Source organism: Capsicum annuum, chromosome 7 (genome assembly GCF_002878395.1).
Source record: "Capsicum annuum cultivar UCD-10X-F1 chromosome 7, UCD10Xv1.1, whole genome shotgun sequence".
Taxonomy (NCBI): Eukaryota; Viridiplantae; Streptophyta; class Magnoliopsida; order Solanales; family Solanaceae; genus Capsicum; species Capsicum annuum.
The window spans coordinates 68,353,146-68,362,745 of NC_061117.1; the positions used below are offsets into that span (position 1 = coordinate 68,353,146).

General features: G+C 32.0%; 1 pseudogene; it reads left to right on the plus strand.

Moving 5' to 3' along the window:
* Nucleotides 1-5,983: 5,983 nt before the first annotated feature.
* Nucleotides 5,984-8,190, plus strand: LOC107877985 (annotated as a pseudogene).
* Nucleotides 8,191-9,600: the final 1,410 nt, after the last annotated feature.

Sequence of the window (9,600 nt, forward strand, 5' to 3'; positions counted from 1 at the left end):
CTCCTGAAATAGACAGATTTGAAAAAGTTTCTCAATTAGACCAATTAGAGAAACTCTTAGATAAAAAATTCTCTCGTTTAAACATTCAACCCCTTAATATTTCTGACGATTTTGTACAAAATCTTGAGTCTAATTTTGCTGAGAATATTGATTCTGCTGAAAATCCTGGCATTATAATCTCTTCCGAGCTTAATAAGCTCAAAGGTATGATTAAAAAACAACCAGGAAAGAAATACGCTGATATTCCCCGTATGTCTACTGCATATTATCCACGCCCAACTCCTCAAGATGTTCTGATAGAGGAAAGGGAATGGAATCAGACAAATACTTCTTATAGTGGAGAAGCCATTTATGAATGGAATATTGACGGATTATCTGACCGACAAATCTCTATTCTTATTCATCGAATGTCCATGTATGCTACTATTGCCACAGCCACTACTTCACCAGAAAATAGGGCCAATCGTACTGACCAAACAATTTGTAAAATGATTGTTGCGGGATTTACTGGCCAACTTCGAGGCTGGTGGGATAATTTCCTTGATGATACTAAACGCGAGGTTATTTTTAACGCCACCAATGATCAACCCGAAAAAGATAATTTAGGACGACCTCTTCGGGCAGGACGTTCGGATGCTGTCTATACCCTTATGCTTACGATTATTAAACATTTTGGAGGAAGATTTACCAATCAATATGAAAAAATTAGAACTCTTCTTAATGGTTTAAAATGTAGACACTTAGGTGAATTTAGATGGTATAAAGACACCTTTCTTAGTAGGGTTATGGATTTACCCGAAAGTAAGTATGACCATTGGAAAGCTAAATTCATTGATGGCCTTCCACCTTTATTTGCTGAAAGAGTTAGAAAAACCCTTCGAGGATCTTATGGAGAAGTCCAGTATTCAGAAAAGATTTATGGTTAGCTTATTGTAGCTTGTACTCAAGAAGGCTTAGCCCTCTGTAACGAGTTGAAATTAGCTAGACAAATTAAGCTTGATAAACTCAGAGAAAAATCTCAATTAGGAGACTTCTGCGAGCAATTTGGTATGGATAAACCCTTCGTACGAAAACCCCAAAAGTATTCTAAGTCTTCTAAACCCTATAGAAATAAACGTTCCAGGCATAGAAGCAAGGAAGAACATGAGGCTAGAAAATCCTTCCGTAAGTCTACTAGATTTACAAAAAATCGATCAAAAAGAGATTTAGCCAACATTAAATGCTATAAGTGTAACCAGTATGGTCATATAGCTCCAAACTGCAAATTACAAAAACTCAAGTCCTTGGACTTTCTGAAGAAATTCATGACCAAGTCTATAACTTCTTATACTCTTCTGCTTCCGAATCTGATTCTACTTCTGAAAATGATTTTGAATCACCTAATTCTGATAGTGAGCTCGATCAGGATAATAAATGTAATGACTGTGATAATGATGTTTGCAATTGTAATGAAATGATGTATAAACTACAAGAGCAATTCGAAGACCTTGATTTAAATGTTCAAACTCTTACTGCTGAAAACGTCCTTGAATTACTAAAAGAAGTTACTGATGAAAAACTGCGTGAAAAAATCCTCAAGTTTGCTACTCAAAAAACTTCTGCTAATACTAGTACTTCTAAAGATAACTCTTTTGATAATCATCCTGTGTCTTATTGCTTAGATGAAGTTAATCGACGTCTTGCTTTGAATAAAACCCCTGGTAGAGATACTACCCTTAATGATTTAAAAATCGAAGTTGAGCAATTGAAAAAGGAGATTATTTCCTTAAAACAAAACCAGATGATCTCCGATCATAAAATTTTGAAAATTGAAGAAAAGATTATTGATGTTCCCGAAGTCTCTTTTGCTTCAAAAGGAAAAGATAAAGATTTTTAATACTCTGGAAACTCTGAAATTGATAAATTTAGTCCAGCAGAAGATTTGAAAAAGGATTATTTCCTGGGAATGATGCAAATTGTTACTGCTCATAAATGGTTTATAAACTGCACTATTTTGATAAATAAGGAATTTTCTGTTACCAATATTGCTATGATTGATAGTGGTGCTGATGTTAGTTGTATTCAAGAAGGATTAATCCCAACCAAGTATTTTGAAAAAACCACTCATATAATAAAGTCTGCATCTGGTCATGCTCTTGATATCAATTATAAATTGCCAAATACTCATATCTGCCGAGACAGAGTCTGCATTCCACATTTCTTCTTTTTAGTAAAAAATCAGCTTTATCCTCCTATTATTTTAGGAACACCTTTTATAAATGCTATTTATCCGTATACTCATATTGATGCAAATGGTTTTAAAGCTACTTACAAGGATAAACAAATTTCTTATTCTTTTGTTACTCATCCTATACCAGAGATATAAATACCCTTATCAATATGAAACAAAATCAGCTTAATTTCTTACAATTAGAATTAATGAGTATTAATATCTTTGATACTTTAAAATCAGTAAAAGTCTAAGAAAAAATCAAAATGATTTCTAATCAATTGATTCTGGATATTTGCGCGGATCATCCAAATGCTTTCTGGAATCGAAAGAAGCATATTGTTTCTCTTTCTTATGAAGATGCCTTTAGTGAAGAAAAGATTCCTACAAAATCTCGACCCTGTCAAATGAATACAAAATTAGTAGAATTCTGTAAGACAGAAATTGATAATCTTCTACAAAAGGCTCTTATAAAACCCTCAAAATCTCCTTGGTCTTGTACCGCTTTTTATGTCAATAATGCAACATTAGATTTTTAGGACATAATATTTCTCAAGGTTCTATTGAACCTATACAACGAGTTCTCGAATTTGCTAAAAAATTCCCTGATATTATTACTGATAGAAAACAGCTTCAAAGGTTCCTCGGTAGTCTTAACTATATTTCCCCCTTTTTATAAAAATTTGTCTAGAGACTTAGCTCCTTTATATGATAGACTGAAAAAGGATCACAAAACTCCTTGGACTCAAGCACACACTGATTTAGTCAAAACAATCAAAAGCAGAGTTCAAACCCTTCCTTGTACTTCTCTTGCAAACCCTAACTGGTTAAAAATCGTTGAAACCGACGCTTCAAATATTGGTTATGGCCTAATACTTAAACAAGTTAATCCCCATACAAAGACCGAATGTTTGATTCGATTTTATTCTGGTAAATGGACGGAAATTCAGAAAAAATACGCCACGGTAGCCCATGAAATGTTGACTATTGTTAAATGCGTTTTAAAATTCCAAGATGATTTGTATAACCAAAAATTTATAATTCGCACTGATGCTCAATCCATCAAATTTATGTTTAATAAAGACTTCAAACATGATGCTTCTAAATTAATATTTGCGCGGTGGCAAACTCAATTAGCCCCGTTTGATTATGAAATACAATATAAAAAGGGTAGTGAAAATTCTTTGCCTGATTTTTTATCTAGAGAATATCTGATATGAGTTTTTACACATATTTCCTCTCTGAAAAAATTGTAATAACTATTATCAAATGCATTCCTTTAAATGAAGATATTCATTTTCTTATCTTAGAAACTTTAATTCATAGCTTAATAGAAGAAGAATTTTTTGAAAACCACAATGAATTCATTGATGACGAAATCTATTGGTTTGACATTGACTTAAGTGATTAATGTTTACAGATATAATGAAATTGTTTCTACACTTCTTCTCTGCAAAGCTCTTACTCACCTTTATAAAGGTAGTTCCTCTAAATATGGATTTACACATGCTCATACTACGAAAAGTCATTAACGACCTTATTACAAAGGATACACTTTATGAAGATCTCATCGAATATATGTCATGGTATGCTGATCAAATTCCTGAATATTAATGCAGTATGGATCCTCCTTGGCCACTCGCCAAAGGTAGAGGACGAGGTGGAAGAAATCAAAATTCTTCATATCAAGGCGGAAGAACAAACCCTTCATATTTTGATCGAAGAAATTCTGCATATAGCTCTGCAAGTTCTAATTTTCCTGTATTACAACAAGGGAATAGAACTTTAATCAATTCAAAAATTCCTCGTGATGAATCATCCTCATCAAAAACTCCGAATATTGGTTCTTCTGTACATTTAGAAGATATCCCTGAAACTCATCCATTATTCAAACAATTACAATCTTATTTATCTGATCAACAAAAAACTGCAGAATCTTTTGCGTCTATGATTCAAGAAAACACTGAAGATAAGCCTTCATATGAGAAGTTAGAGGCTAGAGAACTTATTTTATATATTGAAAATCAGCATATTTCTGCACAAGACAATTCGGAAGAAGCCTGGCGCATACTCAAGAACTATCTTACTGCTAATGTCTATTTTACTGGAGAATCTTACAAAACTCGAACTTATTATGAACACATACTTGTTCAGACATTCAGTGCCACCTTTGACCACAGCCCTCTCGGCGAAACTACCCCGGGAGTACATGGATACTCCAAGATGGTAATCAAAAAACTTATTCCCATTGAAGAATTGGGCATTTCGTCAATAACACAACGATCTATACCAATGGGGTCGATGGGTCAAACTCTTGCCAATTTTACTTATTGGGACTATATCAAAGCCTTTTCTCAAGTATTATATTATAACAATTACAAGCACAAACACACCTGGTTCATAAAGATCTGCTCTAAAGTATTTGAAAAACTCATTCCAAACTGGTTTGTTCCGTGGTGGACTATAATAATAATAATAATAATAATAATAATAATAATAATAATTATTATTATTATTATTATTATTATTATTATTATTATTATTATTATTATTATAATTGTCATATAAAAGTGTTATTATTATTATTATTATTATTATTATTATTATAATTGTCATATAAAAGTGGTAGAAGTGTTAAAATCATCAAGTTAAAGCTGACACCTATACTAAAATAGTAAATCCAATGAAGAAAGAGCAAAATTTATTCTTGTTAATACAAATATAAGATATGTTATTTCTTCTCTTTCCTTTTCTTTTTCAAATATATATTTTTACCTAAAATTAAACATGTCAACCATCTTCGAAAAGACTACCGAAAAAAAACACTTTAAAGGTAAATTCGTGGATAGCTTTTTACATCTGTTAGTAAATTTCATTTAGTCACTCAAAGTATGATTTGTTTTAATTGAAAATTTAAATACATGATAAAGTGTTTACATTAGATACTTTTGGTTCAAATTTTAGAAAAACTTACGTGTGTCCTCAAGTTATACCATTATATAAATAAATTAACGTTTTAAAATATGTCATCTCCTCAGTTATGTGTATTTATCTCAATAAGCCGTAAAATCTCTAGCATATCCTAATTGAGTCTGATATGTATAATTAAAGGAAATATCATATTTTATCTTAACTATCTAATGGACACTTCAAAATACGAGCAAATGTTTTTTTTCCAAATTTGAATCGAAATTCTTAAAAATCGTGGGATATCACTATTGCACCTTGATGTGTTTAAGACCAATTCTAATCAGACAAAGATTGCTTTTGGCATGGCAGAAGACATTTTTAATTAAGGAAATGTTTCCATACGAAAATCATTTTTATTTTTTTTGTATTTGGTCATCAAAAAATTTCCAAGACAATCAATTTTTTTATTATAACTATAATAACTTTTAATTTCATGTCCCTTGCTCCAACCAACAGACATTTTTATCAATCCTTAGCAGTCAAAAATTATATCAAAGCATTGCTTAATTTGCTACTTTTATCAATTATTTTTAATATATATTTGTTCAAAAATACTTTTACACTCACCAAGCAATTTCTTCTAAATATTTTTAACGAAAAACATTTTTACTGTAGAATAATTTTCATTACATTGAACATGCATTATAATAAGGATAAATTACTATGTATAGAAAAGCTGAGAGTGCCTACTTGCTTATTGATTCCATACTTCATCTAATTTTATATTTTTTATTTGATTGCGTGTAGGCTGTAGCATAAGGATGTGCCAACTTGTTATAATATAAAATAATGATAATATATCAGTATATGGTTTTCTACGTCCCCAACTTGTCTATATAAACTCGAAGAATTAATTAGCCATGCCCCAATCAAATATCAACCACAAAAACATCTTAACAGTACTCCTTCTAAAGACATGAAGCCACCGGTTGCTCTCATCCTGCTCATTACAATTGCCCTGGTAAGTTAAATTCTATGAACTACAATCAGTTTAATTAATTATAATTGTAGATAATTCTATTTATAGTTTAAACTGTGGTTAGCCTTGAAATTATTTGATGGTGTAATATACCACAATTACAATAAATGATTATAGTAGAAAATAAAATGAACAAAAGTGAAGAAAATAAAATAATCTTCTTCATGGCGGAGGCGCGGATATCTCGCTTTCTTTAAGGAAATTTAAGTCCACTGCAGCATAATCTACACCGATCCAGCAGTATATCTCGTGACTTGTTCCCTCCAGAATACATCAGTCCATCAACGATGTACAACTCAAACAACTCCGGATTAGTTGAAGAGTTCAAAGCTCCACTATAAGAACACCTTCCTTCAACATATATTTACTCTTTTTGTATAGTGAATATAATTAAAGACTTAGAATATTTTCTTTGTCTCAACTCTATCTTTCACTAGTATAGTTACTCTATTTTGTACAGTGAATATAGTTGGAGACTTAAAATATTTTCTTTGTCTCAACTCTCTCTTTCACTAATATAATTTTCACACTTATCATTTTTTCTACTTCATCTAAGACTTTAGAAGACCACCTCTATTTATAGGAGAGGTATTCATCCTTGTCTTGAATGAGATGAATGAGGAGTAGTAATGTGGTTAGATGAATAGTTTGGATGTTACATGAGTTACTAACATAATGAGCAAATAGAGTCTTAGTGATTATAGGAGTTTCAAGAAAAATTATGACGACATTCTTCCACTAACATATGTAAGTAATAATACTCATATATAATACACAATTTATATCCATAACATATGCACTTAATATATTAATTTAATAATAAAATACATATACACCAACATTATCTAATGTTATGAAAAATAATTACTACTAGTAGTATATTATGGTTCACAAAACATAAACTCTTCTATTTAATATCACTTATAGATAACCTAAAATAAATTACAAGTAATCTTCTATAACAGTAAAAGGCCCAAAATGACACATGAACAGTAAAATGTGTGACGTCGTGTTTTTTATTCATGTTATAATTATCAAAATATCCTTGGAAGTGTCAAAACTTTCACTTATTATATAGTATAATTATGATAATGCACAACATTCTTATAAACTTGTTTAGTTTCAAACCTATTATCATATTAGATGATTTTAAATAAGCCAACAGATGTAAACTGTTATTCAACATTTGATTTGTACTGAGCGAGGATCTAAATTCTGTCAATCTATGTACCTGAATTGTCATTTGTGCGGCGAACAATTGTGAAATGAGCATGGTTACAGGCTGCAGTTAATTCAATAATAATAATAATAATATCAACACCAAATGTTTACGCATATGAATGAACAAGTAACCACATGCAACATAGAATTCACCAAACATTTTCTTATCTGTCCTTTTTGTGCAGTATGCAAGCAGCACGGATGCAAGCAGAGACCCTGGAGAATATTGGAGAATTGTGACGAAAAATGAGCCCATGCCTGTAGCTATCCAGCGTCTTATGCCTCAGAATGCAGTTCCTTTCGAGCCAAGGCCAACTGTAACTATCATGATGACGCTGGTCTTGGACAAAAGAACTCTTTTGAACAATCTCCAGCCGTAACTGCATGCTATCATGATGATGCTGGTTTCAAACAACAAAAAACATCCTTTGTTAAGGATTTTGAACAAAGGCCAACTGCGACTTCTTATCGTGACAATGAAGCTGATCTCGAACAAGAAAAGTCTTTTGAACCAAGGCCAACTGTCACTTCTTACTATCATGATGATGTAGGTCTCAAACAAGAAAAATCATCATTTACTAAGGAGTTTGAACCAAGGCCAACTGCGACTTCTTACCGTGATAATGAAGCTAGTCTCAAAAACGAAAAGTCTTTTGAACCAAGGTCAAATGTTAAGTGTGTAGCATGATCGATACTGCAGATAAGAGGCATTGTTTGTCATTTAAGTTTCTTTTAAACTCCATCCTAGTGAATGGCCTATCTATGTTAAAGTGACTTATGGAATAAAGATTATTAAACATTTGTCAAATGGTATTTGATGAGTTTAATGTAATGGTTGTTTCAGCTCATACCAAAACAAAAAATTAGAACCAAGGACTACGAGCTATTACTGAGGCTAGTATATTAATAATAAATTAAAGCAAATAATAGTCTTTACAACTAAAACAGAATATAGAAAATTAGAACTAGCTGCTATATTTTAAAACCTGATCAAAATGCTAAATAATGTCTATAATTTATTCTTGTGCCTGCTGTTGTGTTGAATTTTTCTAGACCTTCTTCCTTTGTTGCTGATGAGCTCAACTACATACTGCTTCACAGTATTGTTCACTTTTGGACTTGTATGCCTTGTGTAGTCTGGCGTCTTTTGATCCTGATAAGTATCTTGATGTAGTCCTGAGTCTTGTTGAATACTTTGTACTTTTCTTTCTTGTTATCTTTTGTTTTTCTTCCCCCGAGCTACTTCTCTAATTGAAAAGAAATAGTAACAACTGCCAACACCGGAACTAGGTCCCTATGCATAAACATAAAAACTCTTTACTCAAGGGAGTAACAATAGGACGACCTATAATGTGTAGTATTTCTCAATTCAAATCCACTAAACTTCAAACCGAGCAACTTTAAGGACTACAACTCAATAATTAAAGGAACTAATTCCTGCACCTACTCGCAAACAGTTAGATATAACTGTTCCAGCAACAACTCTCCCAAGAAGTCAAATCACTTCCTGTTACAAGCCTCACCAAATAAAATAAAGTCTCACAAAAATAGAACAGCTACAACTCAATAACAAGATTGTTACAAAACTCACACAGCGCTCTTTTCCTTAGAAATCAAGAATAGTCAACTTGGAGTTATTCTTGAAACTTTGATGATTTTTTCCTTTGTAGTGTTCTTCTACTACTGCTTGAGAATATTTCCTTCTCAAAGTATAGGTGGTGATTCACTAATTAGGTCTCCTCATTATATAGACTGATATAAGTGGGTTTTGTGTCGAATGCATATAAGAAAAGCCTCAAGGTTTTCCTCTTCCTTGGTTGATAAGGATTCAACAAAGTAGAATCATCATCATGTGATTCTATTTATCGTAAATAGACTTTTCCTTAACTTGAACCATGTGACACACACGCATGCTTGATGTCCTACCACACACTTTGTTTATCATCAAAACACATAAGCAAATCAAAGGACTAATGTATTAAGAGCTGAATCCCTCAAAGATTCTTCAATTTCCTCTTTTTTGATGATGGCAAACCACCCATATCATTTTGTGTCTAATGCCTATCATTTTCACATATCAAGTAAACACACACACAAGCACAACACAACCTTTCTCACCTCAGTACTGCACTTGATTTTCACCGTATCATTTGCTTCTCAACATCATACACAATAACACAATAAACATATTTCCTCTTTGGACATTATTAAAAACAGGTGA